Below are 19,891 nucleotides of genomic sequence, written 5' to 3'. Positions count from 1 at the left end.
TTAATTCCAGTGGCACGGGGGCTAGGTGTATGTGTTGTTTTCATCATCATTTCATCCTCATCATGACGCGCAGGTCGCCTACAGGAGTCAAATAGGAAGACCTGCACCTGGCGAGCCGAACTCGTCCTGGGACATCCCGGCACTAAAAGCCATACGACATTCCATTATATTATTATTATTATTATTATTATTATTATTATTATTATTATTATTGTTGTTGTTGTTCCGGGGTATCTGTGGAACGCAGAGAGGTGAAAGAAGGTGCGGGCTGAAAGGGTCTATCTACGAAAGTCAAAGATTAATTTTAAACAATTTAAAATAATGGTTATATTTCTTTTCAGATCTCAAACTTAACAAAATTCTTCACTTAGTGAAAAAAAAAACAATGTATCAGGTACAATTACAATTTCGGTACAAGAATAGAAAACCCCAGAATAGGGAATTTAACAGTTTCGGACTTCAAGCCCCAAATTTACAAGTTCTGAACTGCAAGCTCCAATTTATAAATTAACAACGTCCCAAAAATCGCGTTTATTTAGATAGACAAGGAGAGAAATCTCCTAAGACACAAATTATCCAGAGCACTTTGCTCCAACCGTTACAATTGAAGACCTTCCAGAGGCACCACTCATTATTACACAAATATATATTTTTTAAAAGAGCTTATGTGCTCTCCCAAATTTTACCAAGGAGACTGAGCTTCAAAATCCATACAGCCTACACAAGGCAACTTTACACAAAACCTTACAATCTCTTGCCTCTCTAGGCACAATCTATCACTCACAATTTAGTTAATACAGGGGTATCTAGTACCCATACAACTGGGCCTTTGTGAAAAAGAAGAACAGGTTAACATTACTGGTCCAAACTCAAAATGTATGGAGGCGTACACTTGCGCTCCTTGAAAACCAAGTTTTAAAACTCCACTTGAGCTCGCGGCTCAGTGATACAGAGGCTAATCCCAAGCTACGGAGGCGACTAGAAAGAAAGGTTAATTAGTGCTTTACAGAAAGGGAAACAGTTACAAAATCGTAGTCACCTCAAGATAAACTGAAGGGGAACTCGAGAGGATAACACACTCTCTATCCCTGATTTACAGTTTAAGTTTTTTATGAAATTTTACATTAGCCGAAAGAAAGTTTTCATTTTAGAAAACAGGTGGTTACATAGTTAAAGAACCTTCCCCTCGGGTAAGTTGGTGGAGATAGCTACAGAGATAGAAAACTGGTGGCCATTACCTGGGCTGATGTTCTGCCTGCCTGTCTTAACACACACTCAGAACTTCGACGATTAATTAAGTCAAGGTAGCTTGAAAAAGCCGCAGCTTATATACCAGAGAAGAGGGTTCGAGAAGACTCTGGACTAAATCTGGACACACCCTATCATTTTTATTGGCAGAATAAAAGGCTACAAGAAGCCTCTGATAGGCTGAAAAGTAATTACAGAAAATTTGTGAGTGGCCAGACTCAAAATCTGGCGGTAAGAGAAGGAAGTGTTGCAAACCTTGAAGTACCAAAATAAATGAAAGTTAATTTAGTTGAGAAAACCTATAATCACTCATTCTTCCACCTTACAAAAGAGTGCATGACCTCAGTTTTTTGTAGAGACATCTCTGGAGAAAAATTCACACTTCTTGATGTACCAAACCAAACCAAACCCCATGGCACTACAGCCCTTGAAGGGCCTTGACCTACCAAGTGACCGCTGCTCAGCCCGAAGGTCTGCAGATTACGAGGTGTCGTGTGGTCAGGACGACGAATCCTCTCGGCCGTTATTCTTGGCTTTCTAGACCGGGGCCGCTATCTCACCGTCAGATAGCTCCTCAATTCTAATCACGTAGGCTGAATGGTCCTCGAACCAGCCCTCAGGTCCAGGTAAAAATCCCTGTCCTGGCCGGGAATCGAACCCGAGGCCTCCGGGTAAGAGGCAGGCACGCTACCCCTACACCATGGGGCCGGCCTTCTTGATGTACACCAAAACAAAAAAGGAACTTCAGTCAGTTTAGGAAACTTTAAAATAACAAATTGCTCAGTTATTCAGTAGTGAGTTCGATAGATAGTTCCTTAAAGCGCTTCTTTTAAATGTGCGGGGTTGAGGTGTACCTACCGGTACAATTATTATTATTATTATTATTATTATTATTATTATTATTATTATTATTATTATTATTATTATTATTATTATTATTATTATTATTATATACTTTCAGTTACATACCTCACTGGTTAAAATGAACACAAAAAGAATACCTCTCACCTTAGTGTGGCCCCTTTCTTAAAATTTTGTGGCAATGCACTTTTTAAAAAATATCTGTATGTGTTACAGTATGACAGCTGGAAGAGTGTTACCACAACGTGGCCTTCGGGAACCTCAGCAGTCGTCCTTCGTTCTTCAACAGAGACATGGACAGCACAGATGGTCCTATTGCTCGAACCACCTGAAATTCATTCCCACAAATATGACATCTGTTATTGTAATCCGTCTAAACAGAGCTGACTGTGGTGCCACTTGGTAGAGAACAACAATCGTCTTAATGAAAGAAATACCGGGCGAGTTGGCCGTGCACGTCGAGGCGCGCGGCTGTGAGCTTGCATCCGGGAGATAGTAGGTTCGAATCCCACTATCGGCAGCCCTGAAGATGGTTTTCCGTGGTTTCCCATTTTCACACCAGGCAAATGCTGGGGCTGTACCTTAATTAAGGCCACGGCCGCTTCCTTCCAACTCCTAGGCCTTTCCTATCCCATCGTCGCCATAAGACCTATCTGTGTCGGTGCGACGTAAAGCCCCTAGCAAAAAAATGAAAGAAATGATCTCCCCCAGAGGTTATTAAAGCAAAATAACTGCAACTGAAAGACATATCCACAAGACGTGATGATGATGATGATGATGATGATAATACTAATAATAATTGAAGTTGATATAATATAAAAACTTCCAGTCTGTCAACACACATCATTTTCAATATGACCTGTGGGTCAAATTCGAAACATGTCATTCTTTGTATAATAGTGTGTCTTTTTTACAGGTTATAATTTATATTTAAATTGTTGTGTGTTGACTGACTGGAAAGTTTTTATGTTTTATTTTACTAAGTCAATACTGAAAAGTACGGCTTCCTTCTTGACAAATTGTAGTAGATACCACTTCTGTGACCTGTGGATTAAATTTTACGTTTAATTGTGGTTACTAAGTCGAACCACCGTAATCAACTGTATGATAGACATTCCTAGGAAGTTGTGATTAAGTCTGCTCAACAATTTGTCTGGGAAGTTAAAACACTAGGAGATCTGGGGTTAGAACACCAGTACCAAGAGCGAATGTCGTGTTTTCTTGGTGTTTTCGAAGAATATCGGAGAAAATTGTGGCATTGTAGACTACCTACTTCAGTTCTTGTGGCTGTTAACTCATTCTTAGGTTTACACGTAATTACACACATCAAGTCCAGTTATTAGACAGTTTCAACACGCAAAAAAAAGTATAGCTTAGAATACTGCATTGTGTGCAAAAGGGATTTCTAGAGTGTATCATTGAGTCTGAAGAAATTCCTCGTCTTTATAAATGCACCACCGAGCTCGATAGCTGCAGTCGCTTAAGTGCGGCCAGTATCTAGTATTCGAGAGATAGTAGGTTCGAACCCCACTGTCGGCAGCCCTGAAAATGGTTTTCCGTGGTTTCCCATTTTCACACCAGGCAAATGCTGGGGCTGTACCTTAATTAAGGCCACGGCCGCTTCCTTCCCACTCCTAGCCCTTTCCTGCCCCATCGTCGCCGTAAGACTTATCTGTGTCGGTGCGACGTAACACAACTAGCAAAATATAAATGCACCAATCCTGGCCGGAATTGAACCCTCTCTTGGAAACAAAATGTTAGGTTAGCTAGATTTGATAATTCTTTCTTTCTTAATCCGTTTACCGTTCAGAGTTGGTTTTTACCTCGGACTCAGCGAGGTATCCCACCTCCACCGCCTCAAAGGCAGTGTGAGACTTAGCGTTGGCCAGGCCCAGGCGGCCTCATCTGCTATGCTGAACAGGGGTCTTGTGGGGGGAGTATAGGCAGCTAATATTGCGGTCTCATGTACTTGTGTACGTAAACTTTCTGATAATCTCTGTAGTGGTAAAGAGAGATAGTGTTTATGGAAAAACCTTAGAGTACATACGCTAATAGTAGCTGCTATCCTTCTTCCTCCTTACTGAATGGCGAACTCTGGCCAATTGAGTAGTTAGCTAATATGGAGTCCGTCTTGTGGTTTAGTGGTGTGATTATCTGAAACCCCTGGAGGCCCGTGTTCGATTCCCGGCTCTGCCACGAAATTTGAAAAGTGGTACGAGGGTTGGAACGGGGTCCACTCAGCCTCTGGAGGTCAACTGAGTAGAAGGGGGTTCGATTCCCACCTCAGCCATCCTCGAAGTGGTTTTCCGTAGTTTCCCATCTCTTCTCCAGGTAAATGCCGGATGGTACCTAACTTAAGGCCACGGGATCCCTCGCTGAGACCGGGGGAAGAAACCAACCCTGGATGGTAAACGGGTTAAAGCTAATATGTAAATCCGTAGACTGCATCATCTAAGACTGAAATATGTTTTACAATTACCCACATTAACGCTTGCATAACACAGGGACTGTACGGTAACCGGATCACACAATCCCTCTATATAATGAAACGTCTGCAAGCCTGATTTAAAGGTGAACGTACCGAGCTCGATAGCTGCAGTCGCTTAAGTGAGGCCAGTATCCAGTATTCGGGAGATCGTGGGTTCGAACCCCACAGTCGGCAGCCCTGAAAATGGTTTTCCGTGGTTTCCCATTTTCACACCAGGCAAATGCTGGGGCTGTACCTTAATTAAGTCCACGGGCGCTTCCTTCCCACTCCTAGCCCTTCCCTGTCCCACCGTCGCCATAAGACCTATCTGTGTCGGTGCGACGTAAAGCAACTTGCAAAAAAAAAAAAAAGAAGTGAACGTCGTGTTACATAAAAAATATGTTATGCATGTATGTGAACTTTTCTGCATACTCTCTTTAAGGCAGTTTGTGGTCTGATTTTCCTGTCTTTGTATTCGCAATTAATGAACTATAAACGTCATGAAGCGCGGAAGCTGCGGCGATGAAGCTGACCAGTGCTTGACCGGAAGCGGTTCAGCGTACGCCTTGTGCTCATTACACTCCTTGTTCATTATAGTTGGACATGCATAGTTCTCATTTGGGAGAAAAAGCCATCTGTTGCATCCTATCAAACGTTCGCATTTAAAACCCTCAGCAAGCGTCTTGAGGTCTGTGGCACCTCCCGCAGATTTGTTTGTTCTGTGCCATTCCTTTCGCACAATGAGCTTGGCAGTCCATGTCATCTCAGAACTCACGAGTCCTAAAACTCACGAGTACCAAAATTCACGAATTCCAACAAGAGAATTAGTAAGAGTAGGTTCCTTTACCTGGGCCAGTCTCAAAACTCACGAGCCGGGCCATTTCTTCTTTGAATGGATAAATGCCCATCCTACCCACACAACGATTGTAGATATTTAAAAATGTAATCGGAATTGTGCGGAAAGGTCCATTGTTAGCGCCAGCTGGAACTGCTTGCCCTCTTGTAATTCGCATCTCTCTCATCAAAAGGTGGGCATGTGTGGATTCGCACAGAGTATATGAGACAGAGAGTTGAGAAGCCCACGGACTTAAGGTACACACTGGCAGGCTGTTTCGCTTAAAACGCTATTGTCACTTGAAAAGATAACTTTACCACCACACGCGCATGACAGACTTTTATGCTGTTTCGCCTGAGTTGTTTTTTCCCTGGATATAAAACCTATAACCATTGTACATTAAATTTTGCAAAGTAATGAATTTTATGTTCTGCACTGCTCGATAACACCAAAAAGAATAACTGAGTTAAGATCAGTGTTATACTTGGATAATTTGGTTTGTATGAATGCCGGAAAACTGCAAACACGGAAATTTGCGAACACATCATTAAAGCGGAAATTCATGCACATTAGGGTTTCTCAGGTCTTGGTAAATATTTCGTTGCCGGAAATATGCGAACACTATCCTGAGAATCTCATCTACTCTGGATTAGCTTTCCGATTTTAACACTGACATTGTATTTGCAACCTCCCACACCATCTCACAAACATCTACCAGGTAGTTTTGTAAATAATGCGAGCAATGGTGGGGATTTCCGCTGCGGCCGGTTCCACCGCCGGTTCGGGGCGCATACCCTTACTTTTGTTCACTTCTTAACGTTAGCAGTATTGAGCATGGAAATTGTTACCACGTTTAAGGGCAGGCCCTCCGCTCATTATAATGGTTACGCGTACTGTAAGTATATAGCGGAAGGACGTGGAACGAGATTTCCACTTCCGGAGGTGCATATGGCCCTGAGGTTCACTCAGCCTACACCAAGAATGAGTCCCAGGTTAATTCCTGGGGGCAAAGGCGGCCGGGCGTAGAGCTAACCACTCTACCCCATCACGTGCCGAGGTTAACAATTGTGGAAGCCTTTACCTTCCACTCCTCCAACGGCCTTCATGGCCTGCACGGAGGTAACTTTGCTTTGCTTTGTAAGTATATAGAAACAAAAGTAGATGTTGTTTCGTGGCTATGTTTATGCCAAAAGTCATGGCACTGTAAGGGATGGATGTGGTCGAAAAATGTACAAGTGCTTTATGTATCCGAACATTTGTGTGGACCACCTGATGACGCCGCTCTAGAAGTGAAGAAGCAAGTGCGTAATGCCAAGAAGAGGACTCGAGAAGAAACTACACGGTTATATGGGATATACACCGATGAAATAGGAAACCTACATAATAAAGGTTAGTAAAAAAACGTCCTTATTTATATTACAAAAACTTTCGTATTTTATTCATATAAAGTGCATGTGCCATATGGTAAAATAAAGCAAGAATGAATTTTGTATTACAAATTATATCATAGGCCAATAAATAATAATATATAATGTATATTTATGAAAATTCACATTTTTACCTACTACTAGTATTGTGTACTATTATTTGGCATGGCCTGTACATCCGGAAAAATTGTTCGAGCTCTTCTACTCTCTTGACGAAAAGTGTTTTTTGTGATTTTTAGCTTTAGATGGTACTTAAATGCACATTTTGACTGAACAAAAATTATAGAGAGTAATAAGCTCTACAAAATTGCTTATTATGATATTTTTGAAAATGCATCGTAAGGTCATAACTGAGAAAAATAAGAATGAGACAACATATTTAGATTTTTAATATATACTTTAAATACGATTTTTTAATTAATCAATATTGTCGTTTCAGATTTTGACTTTGTGACAAAAATGCCCCAAGCAGAATCGTTGAAGAGGACCTTGCGAAATCAGCGGTGTGACGAGCGTGAAAATCAACAAGAGCCAAAAGAACGTGGTGACATTATTCTCAATGAAGAAATCCTGAACATGGTCGATGGTAGCAGTTTTTTCCTTGTAGATGACGAACGAGAAGAAAGAATCCTAGTTTTCAGTAAGGACAAAGGAAAAGAAAGTTTTAAAACATCTAGGCTACACATTTTTTTTAATGGATGGTACATTTAAATGCTGCAGCAAACATTTTGCACAAGTCTACACTGTTAACGCAGACCTAGGAGGCCGGCCTGGCGAAACAAATGTGTTCCCTGTGATATTTGCCCTACTCCCGAATAAGAAGAAAGCTACATTCGCCTGTTCCTTCTCATTAAAGAAGTAGTTCCACAGTGGTGTCCCAGTAAAGTCCATATCGATTTTGAGGCAGCTGCAAGATTGGCTCTACAAAAAGTTTTTCCCTCAACTCAAGTGAGTGGGTGCCACTTCCATATGAAGAAATGCTTATGGAGAAAAATTCAAAGTCTGGGTCTACGAGAGAAATACCGTCAGAATGAAGATTTAATATTTCACGTCACCATGTGTGCAGCACTGGCATTTTTGAAGCCGGAGGACGTAGATGACGGATGGCTCCAGATTCATGCGGAATCTCCTGACAACCAAAAACTCTTCGAGTTTTTCGACTACTTTGTGGAACATGGCTACAAAATGAATAGATCCCCATCGAAATGTGGAGTTGGTATGGTATGAGACACAGAACCACGAATGCTGTAGAAGAATGGCACAACAAATTAAATACTATCGTTGGAAACCCCCACACCCCAGAGTCAACATGCTGGTGGAATGTTTGAAGAAGGAACCGGAACACACAAATTTCATGTACATGAGGTTAGATATACTGTACATCTTGAAAGGAAGAAGAGAAAGAGGAAATACTTGAAACTGGATGACAAGATTGAGAAAACCATAAAAGTATATGAAGAGTCAAGAGACATTGGGGTCTGCTTAAAAGCCATTTCGCCGGGCTGAGTGGCTCAGACGGTTAAGGCGCTGGCCTTCTAACCCCAACTTGGCAGGTTCGATCCTGGCTCAGTCCGGTGGTATTTGAAGGTGCTCAAATACGACAGCCCCGTGTCGGTAGATTTACTGGCACGTAAAAGAACTCCTGCGGGACTAAATTCCGGCACCTCGGCGTCTCCGAAGACCTTAAAAAGTAGTTAGTGGGACGTAAAACAAATAACATTATTATTATTATTATTATTAAAGCCATTTCTCATATCAGAAATTGGACTAAATTACGGTAATAAAAATGACGAAGCTTATAAAAGCCGATTTTAAGCGACAAATGTATGAAAAAATGACGAAGCCTATGAAGGCTGATTTTAAACACGCCAAAATTGTAAGATAATAATTATTATTTTGACAGTCCAAAGCTTGCGTAAAGTGTGATGGAAATTAATTTCAGTAAGTTGTATGGATTAAAGACTATTTTATTTGCAGGACTCGCTTACATTGCATGTCTTATTTCTTTTTTTGAAGATAGTTAACGCAAATTTCCGGCAACGAAATATTTACCAAGACCTTGGAAACCCTAGTCAGGTACCGTAGCATAAATTCGTAATGTGCGCGAATTTCCGCTTTAATGATGTGTTCGCAAATATTCGTGTTCGCACCTTTCCGCACACCGTCTTTAGTAGGGTGATAATTCCTGTCAACAATACAATTCTAAAAGTGGGGTGGACAAACATGGGTTGAAGGGCAGCGTGAGTCGCCGAGCACCTCATCCCTCCTGCGGTCATCGCAGGTACCTCCTATCCGGAGTCGTGAATTTTGAGACTCATTAGAATATAAATTTAGCTTCTAGTTTGCAGTCGTAAGTTTTGATAGGTACTATTTTCTACTAATTTTAGCCCATGCATTTAGAGACTCGTGAGTTCTGAGACGTAACCGGCAGTCCCAGTACCTTCATGCTACTCAGTTTCAGGTAGCTGTTGTGATCACATCGGAATGTGCTCTGTTGTACTAACCACCTAACTCGAGTGGTCCGCTGGACCTCGCAATGCCAGTTACGTAAATTTTCTGTTCTGGTGTGAATGTCTTTATTGTTGTACGAAAATGGTTTTGAAGTTATAACCAACGCGGACAATCGAAGTTGTGTATTGGCTGTGTTTATTTTGAAGAAGATGTGTTGACGATATCGGAATAGAGGATTCCGACAATGACGATACTGATTACTAGGCCTCAGAAGTTGAAGATCTATAAATTGCCTTAAAAGACCTGTAAAAAGACCCAAATATATATAAAAAAAGACCTAAAAACTGGCAAAAAACGTAAAATTGCGATCCAAATTCTTTCAAAATTTTAGTTTTAATTACATATTTAATGTTTAAAAATGCAAAATTCTGGTGTTGTGCAAAGATACAGTGCAAAAATAAATGGGTCGAATACTACTTCTTTCAGACATTATGTAATATTTTTAGATTAGATGATGATGCTTGTTGTTTAAAGGGGCCTAACATCTAAGGTTATCGGCCCTTTAAAATAACATAATTTAAAAAAAGGAATTCCGTGTTTGTTAAAAAATTAGAATGAAATGTTTTTTCCACCTAGAATGTTCAGCGAATCCGCAGTGGACATCCTGGAGAAAGAACTTGAAATTAGTATAACTGGAATCATATTTGGCTTAACCACACTAGGGTTACAGAAATTGAAATTCGGAAACCTTACCTCAGTTGGCTTTGGAGTTCCCAAAGAATTTCAAAAGGAACGGATGATCGGACAGCATGTTCCCTACAATTTATATAGATTATGATAAAGTAGGATTAATCATTGTTTTATAAAATCTAGGGGCTGCCTGGCCGAGGCGGTAAAGGCGTGCTCGGTTCCCCCGGAAGGACGTGGGTTCGAATCCCGTCAGGAAGTCGTAAAATTTAAGAAACGAGATTTCCACTTCCGGAGGTGCATATGGCCCTGAGGTTCACCCAGCCTACACCAAAAATGAGTACCAGGTTAATTCTTGAGGGCAAAGGCGGCCGGGCGTAGAGCTAACCACTGTACCCCATCACGTGCCGCGGTTAACAATGGTGGAAGCTTATACCTTCCACTCCTCCAACGGTCTTCATGGCCTGTACGGAGGTGTCATTGTCTTTGTTTTTATAAAATATAAGGATAGTTGCGGTATTGTTCTCACTTCCTTAGTCTGGGTCATTTTGATTTTAACCAACAAGCTTCTGAAACTTACAAGATATGTTTGCTTCTGCATCCTTATAAGCTCAAGTGAATATTAATTTGTGCCCAGTTATAATCAAAACAAACCTTTTTTTAAGGTAAATCTGAACCACTTGTGCGGAATTTGTATTTCCGAAACGAAACCTCATCTGTATTGATCGGCACTCGAGTCACAGCTGTTTTCGTGAGAAGTTAGTCACTAATTTATTTTGTTAAAAATATGTTTTGTTGTTGTTGTTATGATACACCTTCTTTAGTATATAGGAATTTGGGGCGTCGTGGTCTGCAGCTCCGTGTGAAACCTCTCTGATAACACGAATAACTGCAGTAGACTATGTGTACTGTGTGTACTTGGTGTCTAAGTTTGTAAATGCCAGCCAGCCTTTTGGTGCCTCTTACTGAGATCATTCAAGGATTTTAATTCTGGATTGACAGCTGATTCACTCACTCCCGTTATATTAACTGAGTAGCTGTATGATATTACAGGTAGTGAAGATGGTTAAGAAAGTCAAGCTGATCACGTGATGTTGCAATATCTGCAGGCTGTCCGGATGCAAAGCTGTCGTATCGACAGCCAAGGACTCCAGTGATATGTATGCACCTCAGTGTTTGTTGTCGTTAGCTTGGGAATGAGGAGGACGTATCTTATGTGTTGGGTGCTATCCAGTTGTTCTCCTGAAGTTGAAGAGAAAACCACTTCTAGGAGAGGTGGATGGCCTCGCTGTTTGACCCCTTAAAACAGCAATCATCATTACCAATATCTTCATTATCACCATTATTATCATCTCCTGTAAGATGACTGATTGCGGAATTTTAACTCATTTCTTCCATATTATCAGTCAGAGGCAGAATACACGTTATTCCAGTCTTACGTTTATTGCAGAACCTAATTCCAAACCTGAAGCCTTGACCAGCCAGCAGACAAATCAGTATATGTTCAAAGATAATAGACAGCTTAGTCCATATCGAATTGTTGCTATCAACCTGACTCGTATCAAGTACTATAGTTCTACTCACAAACTACAGGACATGAACATGACATTGTGCTATCAAGAGAGACCGCCAGATTATTGAATGGTCGATTGTCAGGTCGTATGACTGAAAATATCTTCTTCTTCTTCTCCTCCTTCTTCTTATTATTATTAAATACTAATTTTCAAAATTCAACGCCATTTGCCACAGCAAAGTAGCCAGGCTCAATTTAGGTTTTGACCGGCAGTTGAAGACCGACTGTCATGCCTATTCTCACGCTTAACTCCTCGGGGAAGTTCGATCCGAAGTCACTAGAATCGAACCGAGGACACTCGAGTTGGGAGTCCAGTGATAAACCACTGTACCAGTGCACCACAAATAATAATAATAATAAATATAATAATAATGATAATGATAATAATAATGTTATTGCTTTTCCGTCCAGAATGTTGTCCCATAGGAGTTCTTTAACGTGCCAGTAAATCTACCGACACGATGCTGACGTATCTGATTACCTCAAATACCACCGGACTGAGCCAGGATCGAATCTGCCAAGCTGGGCTCAGATGACCAGCGCCCTACCATATGAACTACTCAGCCCGGCAATAATAATAATAATAATAATAATAATAATAATAATAATAATAATAATAATAATAATAATAATAATAATAATAATAATAATAATAATGTTATTGCTTTCCCGTCCAGAATGTTGTCCCATAGGAGTTCTTTAACGTGGCAGTAAATCTACCGGCACGATGTCGACGTATCTGACCACCTTCAAATACCACCGGACTGAGCCAGTATCAAATCTGCCACGCTGGGCTCAGACCAGCGCTCTACCATTTGAACTACTCAGCCCCGCAATAATAATAATAATAATAATAATTATAATAATAAGCTGATCTTTTCTTTTAACAGATATCAAAGTACTGAGGAATTTTTCACAAAAGTAGATTCTTTAAATCTCCAGAAATACTATTAACACAGGTCCCTCGCATTTATGTAATTCCTAACGCCGGCCGATTATATTGGGATTCAATCCCGTGACCTTGAACATAGCAGATGAGCATCTAACTAGCAACACAAAGACTGGCACCAGTGAGTCGACCTGAGTGTCATAGTTTCTTAGTCGTTGTCCTTCTGTTCCTGAGATAGTGGCCTTTGATGTACTTCAAATCGAACTCCTGTCGCTGACTTCTGCGAGAGAATAATCCGACATATTGGACTCTCTTAATTGCTGTTGTTGATATTTATCATAAGTCATGCAATCTTTTACTAATGTATGCTAATTTGTTCATCTCTGTGTGACTATTGTGTCCTACAAGTATCACCAACGCTATAAAGGCCATGAAGGCACTTGGAGCAGTGGAAAGTAAAAGCTTACTGCCACTATCCGTATCCTTGGTACTGGGTAGTTTATAGCGGTTAGCACTATGTCCGCCACTTTTCCCCCCCATGATTTATCTGGAACTCTGTTTTTGGAGGCTCCAGATGTGGAAATATCATTTCTTAAATTTTGTCGACGTCCTAGGGGGGATCGAACCCACTTCTTTCCAGGTGGGCCGAGCACGCTTTTACTGCCTCGGATAGACAGCTCCTAATGTATACTCCATCTACTCTCATACATGCTTATCATCCACATTTCCCTCAAAACCAGACTGAACTAATCCTGCTGTGAGCTTTCATCCGGGAGATAGTAGGTTTGAACCCCACTGTCGTCAGCCCTGAAGATATTTTCCGTTGTTTATCATTTTCACACCTGGAAAATGCTGGGACTGCACTTTAATTAAAAGCCACGGCCACTTCCTTCCCACTCCTAGGCCTTTCCTATCCCATTGTCGCCATAAAACCTATCTGTGTCGGAGTGACGTAAAGAAAGTATCAAACTTTTTGGTTCGTACCCCTAAAATCAAATTGTTTTACTTTCGTATCCCCGAAGTACGAGTTTAATGCGATTATACCAAAAATAACAAATGATTTTCCTGGATGCCAAATAATATTAACTATAGTCATCATCACCACCCTCCACACCTTATCCACTTGCTCAGTGTCCCTGCACGCACTGATATGACCGGGGATTCAAGGTCGCATGCCCTTCCTGACACCACGGGATTTTCAACTGAGAATCCCACCCCAGTACACTAGGAATCAGAAAAAAATCAGCATAAGCAAAAACAAAAGAAAAATGTATATACCTAGTCAACGGAAAGTTCAAACTGAGGCATATTTTAGAATGAACAGTTCGGAAAGAGGACTCTGTGTAGTGATAGACAAAAAGCACTAAATCAAAACAAGATGTTATTAAAAAAACAGTCTAAACTCTTTTCCGAACAGCTCAGTGGAAACAGAAGCTACGATAAATTTGCGTACCCCTAGTGGTACGTGTACAACACGTGAATATCACTGGGCTATCCTATCACCCTCTGTCTTCTGGTCAAATATCGCCATATGGCTCTCTTATCACCAGCTCGAGGTTAAGATGGGGGCTCGCTGGTCGTCATGACAACGGGCTACGAACGGCTTGGGCAGGAGGTGACGCGCTGAGCAGGGAGTCAGGGTGAGGGAACTGAAGATGGATGATGGCGTGGTCCAGTCGAAGCACCTGCAGCTGAGAACATCTGCTTCCCAATGAGGGAGTGGGGGCGAATTAACACAGGCGTGTCTGCTGCTCAGCCGACCACTTTCTCTGTGTACTGTCGAATTTAAATGCTACATCCACAGAGAAACCCGCCTCCACAACCTAACCGTTAGAAACCCCTTCTGGCTCTTTAGACAGCCACTGGTTTGAACTTTTCTTTCTTGCTTGCTTACTTACATCCATACATACATACGTCAATACATCTTTATTAAAGAGAAAATTGCAGAATGAGGACACATCGGCTATATTATTACCAGCTTTTAAAAAAAATATCACGTGTTTTGCCAGTATCATACTATCTAATAGAGTACAACTTGGTTAATTCGAACGTTTTTAATTCTAATTCGTGAATAATTCGAACTTATCTCGTGGTCCGTTGACAACACAACACGTTAATCCTATTTGATTCGAAGTAAAAATATCAGATGTCTCATATTAAAAAAAATAATGTAAAGAGATGAAGGAACGCTGCGAGGAAGTGAAAAGTAGTGTGTAATCGTGGTGCTAGAGACGGAAGTGTAGTTGTTGCGAACTTAAGAAAAGGTTCAAGCTCTTGGTTGTTCTAGGGCAGGGATGGCGAACCTTTTCCAACTACTGTGCCATTTTATGTCTGGATTATTATTCTCAACTGTCTACTGTGCCACTTGTTATTTTCGTTTGTAATGGCTACAACCTCCGCCTCCACTCACCACCGCCACCACCGACTTCCATCCTTAATTCCAAATTATGTTTCATAATATGTTATTACATATATATTTAAAAAACCTAATACATGTGATTGCATGTTTCGTGGTCGTATTTTTCCAATACCGCAAAAATACTTCGAAGCTAAGTCATTTATGTTAGTTTCATAACTTGTCTTCACAACATTCATAGTAGAAAATAGCTGCTTGCAGGCGTATGATGACCCAAACAAAGTAAGTAGCGCCGAAAGCTTTTGTGGGAAGATGTTCCACTGTTCAAGTATTAAGTTCTCCGGCTTCTGGAGAGAGTATTCATCGTGAACAGCACACTAGATTTTCACTAATGCTTCATCAAGTTGTACGAACTTTTTCACCCATAAATGCTTCCTTAAAATTCAATCAACTCCATTTCTAAACTACCAATGTCTAACCACTCAAAAAAAAAAAAAAAAATACTCATTTGTGCAATATGAGGTTTTGAAATAAAGTGCGATAGTTTCTCCAAATTTCGAAATTGGGATAATGTTTTGGCAACTATTTGTCTTACAAAATTCAAAACAATAAACAGTTACTCACTAAGAATAATTGCGCGTTGCTGGCAACCACACACAAGCCAAACTTCACTAATTCACTGATGTGGGTGAGCGAATGTCTCGTCGGCTGCATCTGACATTTATTTCTTTTGACTTCCTGACCTATCAGTGTTTCAGTGTTGGCATAATGCACGTCCGAATGGAACTAGAATTTAGATTTTCGGTATGTATTTCTTAAACTTGAAACACTATGACTATACAATGCATGAGATACGTATAGTCTACAGTACAAAATGTACATAAACATTTTAATGTGCGCATGTGGTGTGCCACCGAAATCGTGTTCGCGCGTCACCTAATGACACGCGTTGCATAGGTTCGCCATCCCTGTTCTAGGGTATAGCCTATTTCTTGAATAGCCTTTTAGGTAGTGGATTTTGTGTTTCGTTAACCCGGGGAAATCTGCTAGTTAGGCCTAAACCCAGAACTCTGCGTGGATTTGATTGACAACTATCAGCAGATGAAATTATTACAAGAACAATGCGGCCATTCCTGGTTCACTTAAATTGTGAAGTGTATGGTCTTACGTTCAGAACGCTTTGCAAGCTTTTCTATCATGTCTTTTCTTAAAATAAAACATGGTGAGTACAAAAGAAAATCATGAACCACTGAAAACGTAGGAATCGTCTTGAATTCCTGATTCGGGTAAGTTCGTTCGTTCGTTCGTAATCTGTTTACCCTCCAGGGTCGGTTTTTCCCTCGGACTCAGCGAGGGATCCCACCTCTACCGCCTCAAGGGCAGTGTCCTGGAGATCCAGACTTTGGGTCGGGGGATACAACCGGGGAGAACGACCAGTACCTCGCCCAGGCGGCCTCACCTGCTATGCTGAACAGGGGCCTTGTGAAGGGATGGGAAGATTGGATGGGACAGGCAAGGAAGAGGGAAGGAAGCGGCCGTGGCCTTAAGTTAGGTACCATCCCGGCATTTGCCTGGAGGAGAAGTGGGACACCACGGAAAATCACTTCCAGGATGGCTGAGGTGGGAATCGAACCCACCTCTACTCAGTTGACCTCCCGAGGCTGAGTGGACCCCGTTCCAGCCCTCGTACTACTTTTCAAATTTCGTGGCGGAGCCGGGAATCAAACCCGCTCCGGGGGTGGCAGCTAATCACGCTAACCACTACACCACAGAGGCGGACGATTCGGGTAAGTACGGTGTTTAATTCAAACTTGTGGTTAATTTGATTTCTTCTGGACCCTCCAAGTTCTAATGTAGGCTACCATTCTTCGTACAATCTCAAAATTATTGTAAGCCCTTATATCATACAGGTAGCATCCCTGATTACAGTACAGTGAAATGCACTGCATTTAGTCTAGGCGTGTAATGGCCAAGAACGTCCATCAGGTAAATCTCAAGTCTTGTACTAACTATTTGCGCCACTGCAAGTCTCACATTTACATAGCTTTAGCCTTGATGCAACTTCATAACTCTCTAACCGCTGGAGAATGTGGTTTACAGAATTGCACAGCTTGTGAAATTAGTTATCCGTTGAAGCATAAACTATCACAGAACAACTTCAAGATTATCTTTGTTGAAAGCGTGGCTGAACATTATTAACGCGATGCTGACCAGGCAAACAGTCCGATAGGTATGCGACAGCTTTCAGTAGTATTCTAAAGTCAAAAAAAGGGGTTGTAGTCCACGGTAACAGTCTTGCACACATACCTCAATGTCCACATTTCGTTTGACCTGAAGAAAAATTCTTAAATGTCTTGCATGTGCTTGCAACGCAATGGAACCTTGATTATTCGTACCAACCGGAACTAGAAGCGATCCGTACATAGGAGATGATGGAAGGTAATGAAGGGTGCTGTCTCTTAAAACTGTCAAAAAACAGCCACCGCTATTGGCTAAAAATTAAAACTAAGAGTGCAGAGCAGATCGTGAAAGAGAAATCCAAATAGAAATTTCAGTTTCTTTGAAAATTGTGAGAAGAGCCCTTCACTAGCGACCCGAAATAATTTACCATCCCTTCAACAGATAGGCCTATGCATTAAGCGACTCAGGAGTGTCAGAATTTTGACCAGTAGAGGACTTATTTAATAACAAGTAAAATACATTTAAGCACACTTAAATAACAACTGACTTCGCTATGACCTTGAGAATATAAGGCAAGTGCCTCAGCCAACTATGCTACTCACTAGAAACCTACCCAACAAATTATTCCTCTTAAAGTTTGGTTGCTTTTTCCCTCAAGAAATGTAACACATTGAAATTCTAGGTTAGTAGTGTATTGCTACCCACGATTAGAAATTAATTAAGAATATCGTAACATATCTTCTCTCCAAATATATTGCCGACGATGTCTCCGAAGTTATTGAAATTCAATCATTTTCAAGAAAACTCTGAAGTAGAGAGACAACAGAAAAAAATATGTTTTCAACACTGCGGTCTCTCTATCCTCCTTAACTGTGCGATAGTCATATGACTTTTATCCAATGTTATTTATCCAATGTTTGCACTGTCACGGAGAATTCGGCACTTTGAATATTTCACGCCTATGCTGCAATTACATTACTAATGTAACTGGGGGAAAATATGCAGGATGCTCCAAAAGTCCGTTAACATTTGACGAGGCAATATTTCGCGCAATATTGACGGTAGAGAGGTAATAATTGACACACATGATTGACATGACATGGAGTTTTATTGACACCAAATAAAGTACACAAAATGACCAACTGATGGCGCTAGACAGCAACACGTCAACCAGTGTACGGTATACAAGGAGCTGTCGTGAGAGAGGGCGTCAGAACCAGAACACCCTTCGACGGATAGTGGCCGCCCCTACCATGAACGACAAGAAGCAAATCATACTTTTGACTATCTTTCTGGGGTTCCATAATGCCTAATTGTACCAACAGAAAAACATTCCCCAGAGAATCGAGAGTCCTTTACTACAACGCCGAAGATGTCAAACGCTAACATGCACAACTCTGCTAACTTCTAAATCACCATAATGTAGACATCGCTCTCATCGGAGAAACCTGGCTTAAGCCCCACATCCTCTTTTACATCCCTAAGTTTAAAGTCTTCCGCAACGATCTTCCCCCCATAGATAAAGGAGGCACTGCTGCCTTCATCCGTCAAACCATCTCTCATCAAAGGATCCCCATCCCTCTCGAACTCACCTCCCTTGAAGCAACTACAGTTAAAGTTGACACCTGGAAAGGACCTCTCAGTCTCTCAGCATGTTATATTTCCCCTTCGGCCACGTTCGATTCAGCTGACTTGGATAAGGTCATTCAGGTTGGCAGCCAATGCATTCTGGCAGGTGACTTCAACGCCAAAAAACCTACGTGGAACAGTAAAACCACCAGTCGCAGACGTAATCTCCTTGCCAGATACTGTGATAGGAACCTTTTTACTCACTCATGGTCCAGACAAGCCAACGTATTACTCCCACAACCCTAATGCGAGACCTGACACACTGGGCATTGCCTTTTCTCACAGGATCAGACACTACATCCAACTCAACACCATCCATGCTCTCGATTCAGGCTATCTACCAGTACTCATGACCCTTTCCTTCTTCCCCTTCCCCCCCCTCCATTATCACCCCCTCCACATCCCAATCTTCAACCGCAAAATTAATTGGCGAAACTTCAGAGAACACATATCCAGTTATATAAATGGCAATCCCAGTGTGAAAGTCCTGAAGATATAGATGCCCCAGCGATCGAAATAACTGATGTAATTATTTCGGCCACTGAATCATCGGCCGTGGGACCGGCAGTGATACAGTCCAGATAGGACACACTGCCCAAAGAAATTCTGGACCAAATTAAAATCAAAAATAAAACCAGGAAACACTGGTACATTACTAGAGACCCCCAAAAAAAGCCAGACGGAATAGGCAAAGGAGAAACCTCGTTATTCTCATTACATATCACAGGATAAATGCCTGGATATCCAGACCAGCTGAGTTGAACGTAGCTGACAATTTCCTTCACAGGATGGCTAGAAAATTCACTAGAAAACGGACTGGCATATCATGCCTACATGCACTTCGTGTAAACGCGCTAGCAGATACACTAGAAAACACCTGCATCCCCCAACGATGATCCTTCAGATGACGACTTCATCGATCAAGTTGAGGATGAGGTCGAAGAACTAGGAACCACAAATCTCCCCGCTAATTTAAAATTTATCTCACCTCGAATATTGTTCTTAGACTTCTAAAACTTAAAAATAGAAAAACCCAGGTCTAGACAACATTTCGGCATCCTTTTTGAAAAATCTTCCTAAAAAGGCACTCACATGCATTATTTAGCTCTTTAACGCCATATTCCGATATGCCCACTTCCCCACTCCTTGGAAAACGGTCAAGGTCATCATGATCTCAAAACATCTTTCGGATGCCTCATTCCCACAAAAAACAGGCCAATCTCCCTCATATCCACTCTGTCTAAATTATTTGAATCCTTGCTACTCACCAGACTAAACATCATCATT

Source organism: Anabrus simplex, chromosome 3, assembly GCF_040414725.1.
Source record: "Anabrus simplex isolate iqAnaSimp1 chromosome 3, ASM4041472v1, whole genome shotgun sequence".
In the NCBI taxonomy this organism is placed as follows: domain Eukaryota; kingdom Metazoa; phylum Arthropoda; class Insecta; order Orthoptera; family Tettigoniidae; genus Anabrus; species Anabrus simplex.
This window is presented reverse-complemented; position numbering follows the sequence as displayed.